Below are 19584 nucleotides of genomic sequence, written 5' to 3' on the forward strand. Positions count from 1 at the left end.
GATTGAGTTAAAACTCTCAGAAACACCATTTTCATATGCATCACATGCCCTATCAGTTTGAAAGAATGCTTTACTCCAAGTTTTAGGGTCCTTCTTCATTAGATGATCATATGCTAGTGGTTCCATCTTCTTGATTTCATTCATATGTTGCTCAAATTTAGCCTAGGTAGTAGAAGCAGCAGCTCTCCAGAAAAGTGTACTAAACTGTTGACCCTTGAATTTTTTCATGAAATTAGCACATATGTGTCTTGCACATTGTCTATGCTCTGTTGCAGGTACCCTTTCCTTGACAGCCTCAAGTAATCCCTGTCAGCATTACAAACAAAACATAAACTTCATATAAATTAAGTATTAAATAAAGAGACCATATAAAATCATTACTTTATGCTGGTCTGATATTAATGTCAACCCATGTCCATTTCCCATTCCAATGTCATCAAGGAGAAGGTCAACAAACCACTTCCATGTTTCCTTACTCTCAACTGCAACCACAGCCCAAGCAAGAGGGTAGATATGGTTGTTTGCATCCCTGCCTACTGCAGCAAGCAACTGACCTCTGCAAACACCTTTTAAGAAGCAGCCATCTAGTCCAATTACCCTTCTACAACCTTTAATCCATCCATCCTTCACACCTTTTAAACATACATAGAACTTTGAGAAGTAAGTGGCTCCATCAGGCATGGCATCTACATCCATCTTCACTGTTGATCCAGGGTTAGTCCTCCTTAGCTCTTCTCCATAGCTCCAAGTTTTAGCATAGTGTTCCTTTAAAGTACCCTCTATCTCCTTAAATGCATACCTCCTTGCATTTCTGCACTGTCCCACACTTGCAATCAAATTAAATGTCTTGCTAACTTTAGCCTTCAATTTACTCACACTCATTTTTGGTTTCTGGAGAATCTGATTCATGAAATGATTACCTATCCATTTATAGGTAACAATGGACCCAAACTTGAAGACTCTTGAGCAATTGTGGTTATCAATTAAAGATTTAATCTGGAATGACCTTTCATTGCTCATCCAGGTTGCCCACAACCTAAAGGGACAACCTTTATTATTCTTGTTCTTCTTACCTTTACAACACTTCACTAGTAACCTGTTATGATCACTTTTTTTGTACCACAAGTCATACCCATTCTTCACTGCATAATTGGTTAGACATAGCTTCAAATGCATTGGGTTTGCAAACTTCATACCTAGAATTGGCATCATCTTATCCCATGCTTGGTTCTCATCATGGACAGGGAATACAACCTTCTCATCTTTTCCATCATTAGGTTCATCATCATCACTAAGCTTACCTGAAAGTTTGTTTAAAAAATCATCACCAACAGTTTTGTTAAAGGTATGGACTTCTTCATCCTCTTCATGCTCATATGCCATAATACCATCCAAGTTATCATCTTCTTCACTATCATCCTCTTCTACATTCTCATCCTCTTCTACATTCTCATCCTCTTCTTCACTATCATACCCATTACCATCTGATAACACCTCATTTTCAGCCCAATCAAGGATTGGGTCATTTTGTTGGTCAATGTAGACATCCAACTCAGCTTCAGGAGTATAAGTAGCTTCAACAAACTCCCAATAATCAGCATCACTGTCGATTCTTATAATACCCTCACCTAAGGTTTCCTTTCTACTACAGTAGTACACATTATCACAACTTCCATTTGTTAAATTCCTAAGCCACAAAAGAAACTCTTTGTAGGAAAACCCTCCAAAATCGACATCACGCACTGTTATCTTTTCGAGGTCTAAGTATTTCAACGGATTTCGGGCAAATACTCCACTGTAATGAACATCTATAGTTAAATACATACCTGTAGGTGATTGGGACGCCATCTTACAGTCGACTTCAACACGTGATTATGATGAATTTGGTGAATCGAATCTAGGTGGATCGAATCTACAATCGGGAGGTGATTATGTTGAAATTGAACGTATAGAACCCTAATTAAATGAGAGAGGGGAGTAATGGCCACGTAAGAATCCACGTAATTAGTTTTAAATGAGTAACACTGAGTAAAAACGATGCAACCGGTTAAAACGGGCAAAAACAGGTAATAGCCGGTGATATTACCTTAATATGAACAAAACTAACAAGTTTGTTCCATTAATGAGAACAAAAAAAATAATATTACCTATATGTGGACAATCGAAATAGTTACTTACCTTCATAAGTCATTTTCCCTTTTTTAAACTCAGTAACTCCACGATTGTTAGATTATAAATCTTCTTATTAGCCAACTAAGAGGGTGTTTCTTTTTTATAGAAAAGTGCATATTGGTTTATGGTTTTTTTCTAAAAGCAGTTTTAAAAGATAAATTAAATTGATTTTTATTTTTTATGTCTACAAATATTTATATCCAATAAAATTAAGATAAGTGTCATCTTTCCATATTTTTTAAACTAAATCATTAAGACTATATTAGGAATATATCAAATACAATTAAATTGAATGGTGATTTGTCATAATTTTAGTAGGTATGAATAATTGTAGGAATAAAAGGTAGGAGGCAATTTAATTTCTCGTTTTAAAAATATGTTTAGATTGGTTTTTAAGATGATAAAAGCTAAAAAATCAATAAGCCCTAAAAAGCCACGATTCTCTTGCTTTTTAAAAACTGTTTATTCTCCTTTACCAAAAAAAACCTTTTTTAAAAGTACTTTTTATTTACCCAAACACATTTTCAACTTATTTGTTTATTAGATAAGCAAATAAGCTAATAAGCTTTTTTTATAAGCAATCCCAAACACCCCCTAAGCTTACCCTTGTCAGTAGCAAATGGATCCAAGAAAGTTGTCCAACATATGAAAGTGCATTTTAACATTTTTAGTAAAATTGTCCGATATATGCATTTCAACATTTTTAGTAAAATTGTCATAAGATATGAAATGGCATTTCAACATTTTAACCCGAATGACCTTACCTGTTCAGTGATAATCAATTTTGAATGCACGAAAAATAATAGGACTGGTAAAATTGTATCACCGAAAACCAATCGCCAATAGATCCAAGAAAGTTGTCAAATATATGAAAGTGCATTTCTACGTTTTTAGTAAAATTGTCCAAGATATGAAAGTGCATTACAACATGACGACTCAGCAGAAAGCAGTTTTTCAATTTTATGTGCACTGCATGCTCAAGATTTTTTAGTTATGTCTATAGATGGGTTTGACCAACATATGTCTCATGTGGAGTATCGTACCATCTTCAAATATCGACTCATGATTCCAATATTTTCAGTGTGCGGCAAGGCATGTTTGGACTCTTTTGGAGAGTATTCAATTTATTGCAACGAACCCACGGGGTTCAAATACAGGTACGATATGGTTAGGGATGTTTTGGTCGATATATGTAAGCGTGTCGGGGTTTCTACCAAAAAAGAGACTCTTATGAATTTCCTGACTGACTCAACAAAAGGAAGGTTAGCCCTTAGACTGGCTGACGTTTTGATTTTTGGATGGCTTGGAGGAAAACATGCATGTGTGGACCTTATAGGGGTATCCCCTCTTATAGGTTAAAGGTTTTGGGGTTTCACGGCGGGACATGCTGCATTAAAAGTTGCTATACGCAAGATCACCAAACATGAGAAATCGTGCATAGAAAATCAACATGTGTTCATATCATTTACATTTAATACGTTTGGTTTCCTTACGCCTGATGTAGTGGAGTTCCTTAGTAGAGTACAACAAATCATGCATAACTATGTTATTTCCCTATATCTATGGATGTAGTCTTCAAGAAAATTGACTTTACCATACAAAAAGACTTAAGGACACAACTTGTCTGTTTGTCTTCTCATTCGTTGTATGACGATAGCTAAGATATATTAACTTTTAAACTAAAAAAAATCATATTTGATTGATTAAAAAAATGTCTACTTTTTACATCTTTTTTTACAACTTTTTTTTTTCCTGAAAATTAAGCTCAAAAACTTTGAAATAATTTGCGACAAAAACCCAAATTTAAACAAAAACTTGAAAACAATTAATTTAAGTTCATAACCACAAACAATGTAAGGAAATTGCCCCCGACATCGCATGATATAAACATACCAAATTGCCCCTATCATAGCAAGATGGAAAGACCATTTTACCCCTAATGATTTGTGGATACAACGTGTATTGTGATGCAAGCCCAAACAACAACAAACCAACAGGAGTCCAGCACAGGCCCAAGAGAACCACCCGAAAACCTGCTAGGTTAATGGACTAAAGCAGTACATGAGAAGAAGTCTTGGTTGATTAAGTCTTTCCTTATTTTCAGCTGTAGTTGCAAGGTATTAGGCCACGTTTAGATGCATGCATAAGGTCTTTTGACCATTTCCCATTCCTAGTTTCTAGATAGTTAGCAGCTTATTTAAGCAGATGTAATTTTCCTTCTTTTGGTATGAATATAAAAACTCAGAAAATTGCTCCATCCTCTGTTTCTTTCTTGGGAGATTCGCCTTCTCTAACAGGCTGCTATCATTTGGTGCTTTCATCCAGCCGTTCCCATGCCTCCTAAAGAAGAGAGTAGTAGCCAACCAAAAGACAACCCCTTAACTCTCCTACAGGAGAACATTCTCCAAATCACTCACCTCTCCACTACAACCAATGCCAAACTAGACCAACTAATCAACCTCCTCACCATTTAGAACCCACCCCCACCCCCACCGCCACCTCCGCTGCCTCCAACCCCTCCACCCCCACCCCCGCTACCACCTCAACAACCCGACCCCCAAAGATTATCTTGCCAAATTTCGACGGCTCCAACCCGTTAGATTGGATCTTCCAAGCTAACAATTACTTTGATTATTATAATATGCCTCATAATCAACGCCTTCCATTAGCTGTTTTCTATTTCACAGGAGAGGCGTTAAGTTGGTACAAACACCTTGCTACCAACCACTTGCTAACCACGTGGGCAGAATTGTGTCGCGCACTGGAACTCCGCTTTGGTCCATCATCGTATGAAAATCACCAAGCTACCCTTTTCAAGCTACAACAGACAACCACAGTTGCAGCCTATCAAGCTGAGTTCGAGAAGCTTAGTAACTGTGTTGATGGGCTAACACCGGTAGCCCTCCGTAATTGTTTTATCTCAGGCCTCCGTGAAGACATCTAAACCGAAATAGCCATCCAGCACCCCACTACACTTCACCAAACCTATGGCCTCGCCAAACTCATAGAAGACAAACTCACCAGTCCTAAACCTCGTTACACATCCAATAGATCTTCATACTCGTCTCCACACACCACACTGTCAACTACCCCACTCAAACCCACCAATCTGCCACCTTTGCTTCCTACTCCCCCACAAAAAAAACCCCTTCCATTCACCCGTCTATCTCCTGAAGCTCTCCAAAAAAGACGTTCCGAAGGATTGTGCTTCAAGTGCCCCGAAAAATACAGTCCTGGGCATACATGTAACCCACCTCAGTTTCTCATGATTGTGGATAACGACGACGAGTCACTTCCAGAACTTCTTTCCGTCGCCACCGAGGAGACTTCGCCAACAAGCGTAATGCCACACTTACTCTCCTTATCGACTGCTGCCTTTTATGGGATCGATTCACCACAAGCACTACATGTCACGGGCTATATCAACAATCACCCAGTCACAGTACTCATCGACTCCGGCAGTACTCACAACATCATTCAGCCCCGTGTCGTGCAAGCTATGAACTTAACACCTGCTGCTATTGCGTCGTTCCCAGTAATGGTGGGCAGTGGCGCCTTTCTCCACTGCGATAGTATATGCCCTAATTTACCCATTTATTTACACAAAACCCTATTTACCATTCCTTTTTTTGTAATACCTGTTGAAGGGGCAGATATTATTTTGGGTTTAGCCTGGCTTCGTACCCTAGGCCCAATTTTGGCAGACTTCTCGATACCTCAAATTACCTTCAACCATGGCCCATCCGTAATTACTCTTAAAGGAGAGCCCATCTCCAGTCCAGCTTCCCCATCTACCATCCAAGGCTTATTACAAAAACAGAGCGTAGCCTCCTTGCACACCTTGTATTTTCACTTTGAACCATCTCAATCGGAATCGCAACCGGCTGCACAAACCCACCCTAACGCCACTATTGCTGCCCTACTTCAGACTTATCAACAAATCTTTGCAGTACCCACTTCCCTGCCTCCCTCACGCACAAACGACCACCATATTCCTATCCTTCCCAACTCCCCACCTGTCAACGTTAAGCCATATCGATACCCATATTACCAGAAGCAGATCATGACCACTCTCATCAAAGAAATGCTCACGGATGGTGTGATCAAACCAAGCCAGAGTCCATACTCATCCCCGGTACTATTAGTTCGCAAAAAAGATGGAACCTGGAGGTTTTGCGTCGATTACCGGGCACTCAATGCTATCACCATCAAGGATCGCTTTCCAATTCCCACAGTAGATGAACTTCATGGTGCTTCAGTATTCTCTAAAATCGATCTACGCGTGGGATATCACCAAATACGGGTTGCCTCCGGAGACACACACAAGATAGCGTTTCGAACCATTGATGGTCATTACGAGTTTCTCGTAATGCCCTTCGGCCTCTCCAATGCCCCCATCCACCTTCCAAGCAACCATGAACGAATTATTCCGTGATGCTTTACGTCGTTACGTACTTGTGTTTTTCGATGACATTCTAGTCTATAGCTCCTCCTTAGATCACCATTAGCAGCATCTACAACAGGTGTTCATCAAGCTCGCCCAACACAGTTTCTATGCGAAAAGCTCCAAGTGTACCTTTGCTGTTGACACCATCGGCTACCTAGGCCACATCATCTCGGCCAATGGAGTGCAAGCTGACCTAGAAAAGCTATTCTCCATCCAGAAATGGCCACGTCCCACGAACCTTACTAATTTACGCGGTTTTCTTGGTCTCACAGGGTACTATCGGCGTTTTGTTCCAAGTTATGCAACCATTGCATCAGGTCTTACGGACATCCTACGGAAAACCTCCTTTGCATGGACCCCAGAAGCTGAGACATCATTTCACCGCCTCAAAGCTGCAATGACCACCCTGGTCACTCTCACCCTTCCTGACTTCACAAAACCTTCCGAAGTTACAACTGATGCTTTCGCGATTGCCATTGGTGCCGTATTGTCACAGGAGGATAAACCTATTGCATTCTTCAGCAAACGCTTTTGTCCCCGTATGCAGGTTGCATCCACTTACGTGGGAGAACTATTCGCCATTACAGAAGCTGTCAAAAAGTGGCATCAATACCTCATAGGGCGCAAGTTTTGTGACATCCCCAAAATCTCGGCCAGAAAAGACCGATTTTCATTTATGCTTTTAAATATTTTCAGAGTAAATCCTTTTGATTTGAAAGAGTTGCGGAATTTGTTCCCAAAAACAAAACATGATAAAACAATGTTTACCGAAGCATTTCATAAAAGAAATGTATTTTCATTATAATCAAAACTCGGGGTGTCATGTTCCGATACAGACCAATAAGCATAAACGAATACATTACAAGTCATATAACAAATATAAACATATGTAGACTTGTAAACAAAACATCTTGATGGTTCATCCATCTTACGCCCTTGCGCCACTTCCTGTAATACAAATAAAACTGAGTGGGTCAGGCTTGGGAGCCTGGTGAGCATATAGGGTTTTCAACCCACAATAAATAATTAAATTAATTATTATCAACCAACAATAACCCAGTTACCCATTCCTGTTATTCTCACTTTACGTCCCTAAAATAACTAACACAAGGGACCTAATCTAAGAATATTTTCATCGGGGTGACAACACATGCTGCGGGGTTTCCTCAGCAATATAAGTCAAATAAGGCAACCATGAGGGGGATGGAATACAGCGAATGAACACCCAAGTTCATTAACACCTACAGGTTATGAGCCTGCTAGCGTTCCACATGAGTATCTAGAAAAGTCCATGGTCGTCATCTAAATTCCACTAGATGACTGGATCAAAACAACAACGAGGCCTCTCATCTGTTTATTACACACCAACTATCTGTTGGATAAGGTGTCTAAGTCCATAACTATTTCTGGTATGTACTTGACCCGACCCGGCATGGTCCATTTGGGTTGCATGGCACCATGCAATTGGATAGACTAAATGAGAGAAATAACACTTGGAGATTATTAATATATTATAAGTTATAATATATTAATAATATTATTTGATTAGTTTGATCAAGAATTAATTTAGAATTAATTATGTGATCAAAAGATAACTAATTAAATATATGGGTTGATTATGTAAATCATCCATATCTTGTATAGTGGGCTAAGAGGCTCCATGGATTATCAAGTTGGGTTCCACCCATTGGATGCTCCATGGGAGTTACAAACCCATGGGTCATGGAAATGAAGAGTCATGACACATTAGGGTTTAACCCTAGATGTGTCAACACTATATAAGAAACATGTTCTCCACCTAAAATCGGCTACACTAAGAAACAAGAGGGCTTGGCCGATTTTTGAGAAGTGTGTGTTCTCTCATAAGTTCTTCCAAGAGCATTTGGTGTTGTGTGAAGCATTTGAGGCATCACACTTGGGGTGCTAGGCTCACAAGGTTTCAAGGAACACAAACAACAACAAGGTAAGTTATTCTATCTATACTTTAAGTTAAAATTGTTTCCCATGTATGCTAGATAGGAATATAACCTTGGAATTCAACTTTGCATGATAATTAGACAAACATAGATCCAAGGTTATTAGGGTTGCATGTACACTTAGGAAGTGTTAGAATGCTCAAAACCCATCAGTGGTATCAGAGCCTAGGCTTGTTTGCTTTTTATTTGTGCTTAAAAGTTGAAAAAAAGTCGAAAATCTTGCTGTCTACGAATGGACTCGTCGAGTCCATAAGAGGGACTCGTCGAGTTCACGTGTATCTTCAACCAACTCGGCGAGTAAGTTCATGCACTCGGCGAGTAGGGTCGACTGGTTGCAGAATTTCGACTTTAGTTGCTGGAAATGAATTAGAAACATTACCCTAAACTTTTTGGTACTTGAAAAACTTGTTTTAGGTGGTGTAATGTCTTTGCTAATTCATTTACAACAACTAGTTATCAAAATTACAAAGTTTTAAGTGTAATTTAGATTTATGAATGTGTTCATATTCATGTTCTTGTTCTTATGATGTTTTAGATGATCATAGGAATTATTTGTAACCTATGTGGTAGATTAATTCTTGATCATAATGTGTTTTAATGAAGTCCATAACTTGTCCTCAAGTTATGGAAAACCAAGAGTCACACTTGAATTAAAACCATTAAAAGAACACAAGAGTTAGAAAAATGAAGAGTCTTCATTTTATTACTCTATTAAACTCATAAGTTACAAGAAATGAAAAGTTTTGAAAGTTACAAAACTTGCCCTCAAGTTTTGGAACAAATAAAGTTAAGTTAAAACTTTAGTTCCAACCCCTAGAATTTTAAAAGTTAAAAGTCAACCCTTATACTTATATTATGATGATTTAATAATTATATATATATATATATATATATATATGTATAAGAACAAAGTCGTCTTACCGCTAGTACGCCTCATTCACGAAGCCGGTCTATAAGGTTGGTATAAGGTTGTTGCCTATAAAATGGTGACTTAATGGGTGTCTACTCTCACCCACCGCTTGCTTGACTGGTGGAGGGTCGTTATCCGAACGGGTAAGACAAGGACTTATAAATTCTCATTCAAAGTATGATGAATATAATAAAGTAACTAAATGTTTTATTAAATTCCCAATCTTAGTTACTTTAGGAAAATGTGAATAAGGTGCTAATCCATGAAATTACACTTTACACCTTGTCTAAGTCGTTGGTGGAGCGTGTGTGGTTAACCGGCACACTAACTTGGACTTAACAAGGTAGGTAAAGGGTGACTTAAGGTTTATTATAGTATCGGTGGAGCGTGTGTGGTTTACCGGCACATCGATTGAGTGATAAACTTTAAGGGTACCAAGTGATTTGCATGGTTACTTCACACCTCGTTTTGTGATCCTCGGTATCCCAGTCACAAAACTTGGAGGGCACACTCGAGATTGAAACATGCCTTTGAAAAGTTCATTGAATCTCAAAGAATCTAGGAATTTCTAACAACCAATCATAAAACCTAATATCTAATATTTCGGTTTTCGTGGTGGAAATTGGTGAATCGTCATTCACCTACCTTTCAAATATGGTATAGCTTAGATTACGGCATACCTCTTCTAAGTTATATTATATTGTGATTGGATCCTAGCCTTAATATTACATTTGGGTGTTTTATTAAGGACTCTCTTAAATCTATACTAAACTTGTTCTCCTCTTTCAGATGTCTTCAAATAATGCTTCTGGCTCGAATCCTAATGGCTCCTTTACTCTTATGAGTTTGTGTGGGAAAGTCACCTTTGATGGATCCAACTTCAATGAATGGATCAGAAACATCAGGATGATTACCCGCTACGAGGACAAAGAATATGTCCTTGACAAGGAGCTTAAGGAAATTGATGAGTCCACTGCAACTCCCCAGGAGATCGCTGACTTTCATACTCATGAAAGAGATGCAACCAAGGTGGCTTGCATCATGTTGGCCACAATGACAGCAGAACTCCAAAAGTCCTATGAGGATTTCTACCCTTATGAAATGCACCAAGATTTGATGGAAAGATACCATCAAAGTGCACGACAAGAGAGGTACGAAATCATCTGCTCCATGATAACAACCATGATGAAGGACAGAGATTTCGTCACGAGCCACATGCAGAAAATGCAAAGGTATGTGGATCGTTTGCTGAAACTTAATGTGAACTTCCCGGAGGATCTTGCAATAGATATAATTTTGCGCTCCTTACCATCGTGCTATGATCAATTCCGCATGACATATCACATGAATAAGGAAGAGGTCACACTCAGCAAACTTCAGGGACTTCTCAAGACTGCAGAATCAGGTCTTAAGGGGAAGTCGGTTGCTATCACTCCTACTCCAAACTCAACTCCGGTTTTGGCAATCAGGAAAAGTCGAGGGAGGAAGAGAAAGAGATCTTCGAAGGGTACCAAGGCTCGGACCCTTGATGGCTCTTCTTCAAGTGGAACCAAGAAAGGTTTCATTACTCCTTCTTCTGACCCAAAAGAGGCTGAATGCTTCTATTGCCATGAAAAAGCTCATTGGAAGCGGAATTGCCCAAAGTACCAGCAGGATGTGAAGGATGGGAAAGTCAAACCCAACCATGCAGGTATTTACACTATCATTTCTAATAACTCACCCCATTCTAATTCTTGGGTCCTTGATACCGGTTGTGGTATTCATATTTGTTGTGACTTGCAGGGACTAAGAAGAAGTGAGAATGTGGAGCAAGGAAGAATAAACTTGATCATGAGGAATAGGAAAGCTTCACCTGTCACCAAGATTGGAGTTTATACTTTATCGCTAAGTAGTGGGTTTAGTTTAGATTTGAATAAATGTTGTTACTCGCCAGGAATGGCAAGAAATATTATTTCCTTTCATGCTTTGTACAAACAAGGGTTTACCTTTTCGTTTAATAATGAAATTGGTTCTATTGATGCTTTCTTTAATAATGTTCTTTATTTTAAAGCATTACCTTGTGATGGTGTGTATGAAGCTGTGTCTGTTGTAGATAACTTAGAAAATAATGTTTTGTGTATTGATTCTACTACTAATAATAACTTGGATAAAGCATCATTATGGCATTGTCGTCTTGGACATATAAGCAAGAAACGCATAGGCCAACTCCAAAAGGATGGAGTCTTGGAGTCATTTGACCTAAAGTCAGATGATAGTTGCGAATCATGCTTACTTGGAAAAATGACAAAGTCACCCTTCACAGGCTCGTGTGAAAGGGGTGAAGGTTTGTTGGACCTTATACACACGGATGTGTGTGGGCCATTCAAACATGCCACAAGGGATGCTAATCGTTATTATTTGACTTTTACTGATGATTACAGTAGATATGGATATGTCTACTTAATCAAGCATAAGTCAGAGACTTTCGAGAAGTTTAAGGAATTTAAACAGGAAGTCGAGAATCAATTGGGCAGGAACATTAAGATGCTTCGATCCGATCGGGGTGGTGAGTATCTTAGTTTAGAGTTCCTCGACTATCTAAGGGAATGTGGGATTGTCTCACAATTGACACCTCCCAGGACACCGCAGTTGAATGGTGTGGCTGAGAGGCGTAATCGAACCTTGTTGGACATGGTTCGTTCCATGATGAGTCGAGCTTCGCTACCAATCTCATTCTGGGGGTATGCCTTAGAGACTGCCTCCCATATCCTTAATCTAGTCCCTACAAAGAAAGTTGCCAAAACTCCTCACGAGATGTGGACTGGTAAAGTACCTAAACTAGACCACATCAAGATTTGGGGTTGCGAGGCTTTCGTGAGACGCGAGACTCATGATAAGCTCGAACCTCGAAGCGAGAGGTGTATTTTCATCGGCTACCCACAACAATCCTTTGGTTACCTCTTCTACAGACCTAGTGACAATGTGGTCTTTGTAGCAAGAAGAGGAGTCTTTCGAGAAAGAGAGTTTATAAGCCAAGGAGACAGTGGGAGGAAAATTGATCTTAAAGAAATTCAAGAGTCAAGTGGTGATGGAACTTCAAACTCTAGCCCTCAACTTGAGGAGGAAACTCCTGTTGAGCCAATTGACGAATCTGTACCTCTGAGGCGTTCCACGAGAGTTAGGAGTGCACCTGAGCATTACTATGGATTCCATATTACTGCAGAAGGTGAGACACTTATTAGTGATGGGACACTAGTAAGTCAAGATGACCCTAACAGCTACGAGGAAGCCATGGCAGGCCCCGAGTCTGCTAAATGGAAAGAGGCTATGGATAGCGAGATACAATCCATGTATGACAATCAAGTTTGGAACTTGGTTGAAAATGTACCAGGTCATAAGACAGTGGGGTGCAAGTGGGTCTTCAAGAAGAAGACCGACATGGATGGTAAAGTACACACTTATAAGGCTAGACTGGTTGCAAAGGGCTTCTCTCAAATTCCTAGAGTGGATTATGATGAGACCTTTTCTCCGGTAGCCAAGATTAAGTCTATTCGGGTTCTGTTAGCCATAGCTGCATTTCATGACTATGAAATATGGCAGATGGATGTCAAAACCGCTTTCCTTAATGGAAAGTTGGCTGAAGATGTTTACATGAGTTAGCCAGAAGTTTTTGTCAGCAGCAAGTACCCTAATAGAGTGTGTAAGCTTGAGAAATCCATCTATGGATTAAAGCAAGCACCTCGCAGATGGAATCTTTGCTTTGATGAAAAGGTCAAGGAATTTGGATTTTCTAGGAGTGAAGATGAATCTTGTGTGTATGTCAAGGCTAGTGGGAGTATAGTTAGCTTTTTGGTATTGTATGTGGATGACATACTACTCATAGGAAACGACATTCCAACCCTGCAGGAAGTAAAGTCCTGGCTTGGGAAGTGTTTCGCTATGAAGGACCTTGGTGAAGCTGCCTATATTTTAGGGATAAGGATCCTGAGAGATCGGAGTAAAAGACTAATTGGACTTAGTCAAAGTACCTACTTGGATAAGGTGCTGAAGAGATTCAGCATGCAGGACTCCAAGAAAGGAGAATTGCCCATCCAGAGTAACGCCAAACTGAGTAAGACACAAAGCCCTAGTACTGAGGCTGAGATAGCACAAATGAGTCGAATACCTTATGCTTCGGCTGTAGGATCGATCATGTATGCTATGACGTGTACTCGACCTGATGTAGCTTTTGCCCTGAGCATGGTTAGAAGGTTTCAGGGGAACCCTGGCAAGGCACACTGGACTGCGGTAAAGAATATTCTCAAGTACCTACGAAGGACTAAGGACTGGGTCCTTACCCTCGGTGGGAGTGATGACTTGAGAGTTGTAGGGTATAGTGATGCTAGCTTCCAGACTGATAGGGATAACTTCTGCTCTCAGTCGGGTTGGGTCTTTACCCTAAATGGAGGAGCAATTTCTTGGAAGAGTTCCAAGCAAGAGACAGTGGCAGATTCTACTTGTGAATCAGAGTATATTGCAGCTAGCGAGGCGGTAAAGGAGGCGTTATGGCTGAGGAACTTCATTGGAGACCTTGGAGTTGTACCAGCTATTAAAGAGCCAATGGAAATTTTCTGTGATAGTGAAAGCGCTGTTGCCTTAGCCAAGGAACCAAGGGATCACGGGAGATCCAGGCACATCGACAGAAAATACCATTTTATTAGACATCGAATAGAAGAAGGACTCCTCGTGGCAAAGAGGGTATCATCGGATGAGAACCCAGCAGAACCCCTCACAAAGGGACTGACTCGGGTTAAGCATCTTCAGCATGCTCGGAGCATAGGGATGAAGGATGATATTAGATTTAGTAGTTAGATAACCTCGAAATTTGTAAAGTGTAATTGACATTTGATGATGAATAAAAAATGTTTTATTTATGAGTAAAGTGTTGCTATCTCTTGTCGATCGTTTATTATATTTCTTTTGCATGTTTTGACTTCCAGAATAATTTTTGTTTGGTATAACATATTATTCAAACCTCCACAGTCAGTCATATGTCGGAAGTAGGTATGAATCAAGACTGTCATGTTTGGTTGTAGAGGTCTTGAACAAGGCTACAACAATCATGAGTGCTCATAAGTTCTGAGCATTGGACTCAACCCACGCTCACTGGAATCACTTCGTGGAATTCTATCTCGAGTGATCGTGAGACGGTAATATCATATAAGTCTTCAAACCTAGAGATATGATTTGTTACTTACAAGTTGGTTATGCATTGATTGTACGAAAAACGCATTGGTAACTCGATGTTATAAATCGTGCTCTTGTGTGTAATTCAATGAGTGGTAGAACAAACATATGAGTCGAAGTTTATCTGTTCCTTCTTGGATTAGAAGCTGATATCTGGGCCCCTCGATGATTTTGTTTTGACCCATGTACCGGGCCCGGTCAGAACTAAGTTGATGTGTTCAATTAAGTTCTTTGTCAAACAAATCGGAAATCGGGAAACAAACTGTTGGACAATAAGTAAGACGTTGTTCCGTGTATTTGTCCGACTGATATCTAGAACAGAGGATTATATGATCACTTATCTTAAATGGCGTACCATCATCTTCTCAGTTCCGAGAAACCTTGTAAAGAGCTACGATTGCCGATCGGTTCCTGAAGTCATACTTGCAGTAATAGTTATTAGACTTATCCAAGTGGGAGATTGTTGGATAAGGTGTCTAAGTCCATAACTATTTCTGGTATGTACTTGACCCGACCTGGCATGGTCCATTTGGGTTGCATGGCACCATGCAATTGGATAGACTAAATGAGAGAAATAACACTTGGAGATTATTAATATATTATAAGTTCTAATATATTAATAATATTATTTGATTAGTTTGATCAAGAATTAATTTAGAATTAATTATGTGATCAAAAGATAACTAATTAAATATATGGGTTGATTATGTAAATCATCCATATCTTGTATAGTGGGCTAAGAGGCTCCATGGATTATCAAGTTGGGTTCCACCCATTGGATGCTCCATGGGAGTTACAAACCCATGGGTCATGAAAATGAAGAGTCATGACACATTAGGGTTTAACCCTAGATGTGTCAACACTATATAAGAAACATGTTCTCCACCTAAAATCGGCTACATTAAGAAACAAGAGGGCTTGGCCGATTTTTGAGAAGTGTGTGTTCTCTCATAAGTTCTTCCAAGAGCATTTGGTGTTGTGTGAAGCATTTGAGGCATCACACTTGGGGTGCTAGGCTCACAAGGTTTCAAGGAACACAAACAACAACAAGGTAAGTTATTCTATCTATACTTTAAGTTAAAATTGTTTCCCATGTATGGTAGATAGGAATATAACCTTGGAATTCAACTTTGCATGATAATTAGACAAACATAGATCCAAGGTTATTAGGGTTGCATGTACACTTAGGAAGTGTTAGAATGCTCAAAACCCATCACTATCTACCCATGTTCTACCCAACATATTAGTAGATAAAAACATACATTTTTATACATATTTTCAAAACCTGTATAGCATGCTTGATCAATACATTTTCCATATAACAGATGAGGCACACACACATAACACGTATTTCGTATAGAAATAATCATATCTGTAAGATAGAAGAAAGTGAATATACATTCACACACATAACAACAAAATATACACATAACACGTATCTCGTATAAAATACTTCATAGTTATACGTTATGAGAAAGTAATAACGCATTCACACGTATAAACGACAATAAACTTAATACCCTCGAACCATACTTGTATTATTATTGCGTTTATGAAAGGTAGTATACACTCACTTGATCAGAAGATGATCGGACAGCACTACGACTCGCAAAAGTAATAATCCTCCGCAGATCTGGAAGATCTCTACGAAAATCGAACTTCTCGCGGGCAGAGCTTCGGCTCGGAAACCGCACTTCTCGGGATCTTCGGGATCTCGGGACTCGCTTCGGGACTCGGGAATATTACCGGGGCTTCGGGATGGCTTCGGGGGTAAAAACGCAGAGCTTCGGCACAAAAACGAGAGGAAATTAGCAAATAAACCCGGACCCCTCGCATCCTATTTATAGGAGGCTGGAAGCCTCTCGTACGCGGGGCGTACGTGCCTCAGAAACGTAAGCGCATGCGTCATCCGAAGTGTCGACACTCTTCGGAGTACGCGGGGCGTACTCACTTACGCGGCGCCTAAGTCGGATCAGACCTGTGACTCGCCTTCGGATAATGCTTCCGAATTTTGATTTAAAAATAAATACAAATTAATTAATAAACTTCGGAAATTCATATCTTCTTCATACGAGCTCCGTTTTCGACGTTCTTTATATCCACGGAAAGGTGAGACTACGCTCTACAACTTTCGTTTAGACACCGTCGGCTAATTTTGACGTTATTTTTATTATTTATTTTTAATAGGCCGGGACAGAAAATTTCGTTATAAATTCATAACTTCTTCGTCCGACGTCCGTTCTCGCCTAACTTTTTATCGCTTTGATACTAACAACGAGATCTTCGATTCTCGTTTAGATCACTAAGGCTAAATATCGCTTTAACGTAAATTTCACTTTTTACGTTATTCAGCGTTGTCGGTTCTGTCGCGAAACTTCGATAGGTCATAACTTCCTCGTTATAACTCGGATTTCGGCATTCTTTATATCTTCGGAAACCTTGTTTCAACTACTACAACATTATCTAAAGATATCAAGTTTATTTTACACTTAAATTTTGACGCTTATTTTTATTCTTAATTAATCAAACCACATAATTAAGCAATTAAGCACAAATCACATAATACTCAAATAATACAATCTTATTATTTTAAAACGGGTTACAAAGGTTAACCTAGACCATTACATTGCTAAAAATGGCAAGCCCAGAAACACAGGCGTTACAATTCTCTCCACCTTAGAATGATTCCGTCCCCGGAATCACACATCAACAAACAAATGCGGATAGCGACTCAACATGTCACTCTCCGTCTCCCAGGTGAGATTCGGCCCATTTGTGTGTTTCCATCGGACAAGCACTAACTCGACCATCTTGCGTCGCAACTTCTTAGTATTTCGGTCAACAATTGCCTCTGGTTCTTCAATCAACCTTTTGTTCTCATCGATTCTCAATTCGGAAATTGGAATTATATCGGGAACTTCTCCCGTGAACTTTCTCAAATAACACACATGAAAAGTGTTGTGAATTCCATTCAGTTCTTCTGGTAGTTCGAGCTTGTAAGCTTGGTTCCCAATCCTCTGAAGAACTTTAAATGGTCCAATAAACCTTGGACTTAACTTTCCCCTTTTACCAAATCTTATAAGTCCCTTCCACGGCGAGACTTTAAGCAAAACCGAATCCCCAACTTCAAAAGTCATCGGTCTTCGCTTCTTGTCAGCATAGCTCTTTTGACGATCCTGAGCTGCTAACATTCTTTCCCTAATTATTTTCAACTTTTCAGCAGTTTGATGAACCATCTCCGGTCCCATAAACTGCTTTTCCCCAGCTTCAAGCCAACAAGACGGCGTACGACACTTTTGTCCATACAAAGCTTGGTAAGGTGCCATCTTAATGCTCGAGTGAAAACTATTATTATAGGAAAATTCTACCAAAGGTAAATGTTCATCCCAATTACCTAGGAATTCCAAGGTACATGCTCTCAGCATATCTTCAAGTGTTTGTATCGTTCTTTCACTCTGACCATCAGTCTGCGGATGGTAAGCTGTACTTAAACATAACTTGGTACCCATTTCCTCTTGTAGACATTTCCAAAACCTTGAGGTGAAACGACTATCACGATCCGACACAATTGTTAGCGGAACACCGTGAAGTCTCACAATTTCCTTCACATAAGAATTCGCAAGCTTTTCCATAGACCATTTCTCCCTGGCTGCTATGAAATGCGCACTCTTAGTGAATCGATCAACGACCACCCAAATCATGTCGTGACCATTCTTTGTTCTGGGTAGTTTAGTGACAAAATCCATAGCAATGTCTTCCCACTTACCCATAGGCACAGGTAAAGGTTCTAAACTCCCATACGGTTTCTAATGTTGTGTCTTGACTCTCGCACAAGTCACACACTCGGCCACATACTTTGCAACATCAAGCTTCATCGTCGGCCACCAGTAGAAGGGTTTCAGGTCCCTATACATTTTAGTGCTACCGGGATGAATCGAATACATGGTCTTGTGAGCTTCTTCCATCAGAAGATCTCTAATTCCTCCTGACTTAGGTACCCAAATACGATCTTGGAATACTTTCAGTCCATGACCGTTTGTACCAAACACCAACGTTTTACCCAAACGTTCCTCCTTTCGGTCATTTTTCTCAGAAGCTTCCTCTTGAGCTTTCTTTATACTTTCCACAATGGTCGAGACAACTTCAATTCTCAACGCTCTTGGCCTTTTCCTTTCAAGATTGACTTTCCGACTGAGAGCATCAGCAACAACATTAGCCTTACCGGGGTGGTAAAGTATCTCACAGTCGTAGTCCTTGAGTAATTCCAGCCAGCGTCGTTGCCTCATATTCAATTCCTTCTGATTAAAGAGATATTGGAGACTCTTATGATCAGTGAAAAGTTTGCACTTTGTGCCATAGAGGTAATGCCTCCATATTTTCAGAGCGAAAACTACCGCTGCCAACTCCAAATCATGAGTCGGGTAATTCTTTTCATGCTCCTTCAGCTGTCGAGATGCATATGCTATCACCTTTTCTCTTTGGGTCAAAACACAACCCAATCCAACACCAGACGCATCGCTATAAACAGCGAAGTCTTCAACTCCATCGGGTAGAGAAAGTATCGGTGCCTCGCATAGCTTCTTCTTTAACTTCTCGAATGCTTCTTTATGCTTCTCACTCCAAGCATAAGTAGCTCCTTTGTGGGTCAAAGCTGTCAACGGACTAGCGATCGAAGAAAAGCCTTGGATAAACCTTCGGTAATATCCGGCTAATCCTAAAAAGCTTCGGATCTCCGTGGGACTTTTCGGTTGTTCCCACTTCATTACAGCTTCAATCTTTGCTGGATCAACCATTATCCCTTCTTGGTTGACCACGTGACCCAAGAATTGGACTTCTCGAATCCAAAAATCACATTTGGAGAACTTAGCATACAA

The sequence above is a fragment of the Lactuca saligna genome, chromosome 9 (assembly GCF_052625555.1).
Source record: "Lactuca saligna cultivar CGN05327 chromosome 9, ASM5262555v1, whole genome shotgun sequence".
NCBI lineage: Eukaryota > Viridiplantae > Streptophyta > Magnoliopsida > Asterales > Asteraceae > Lactuca > Lactuca saligna.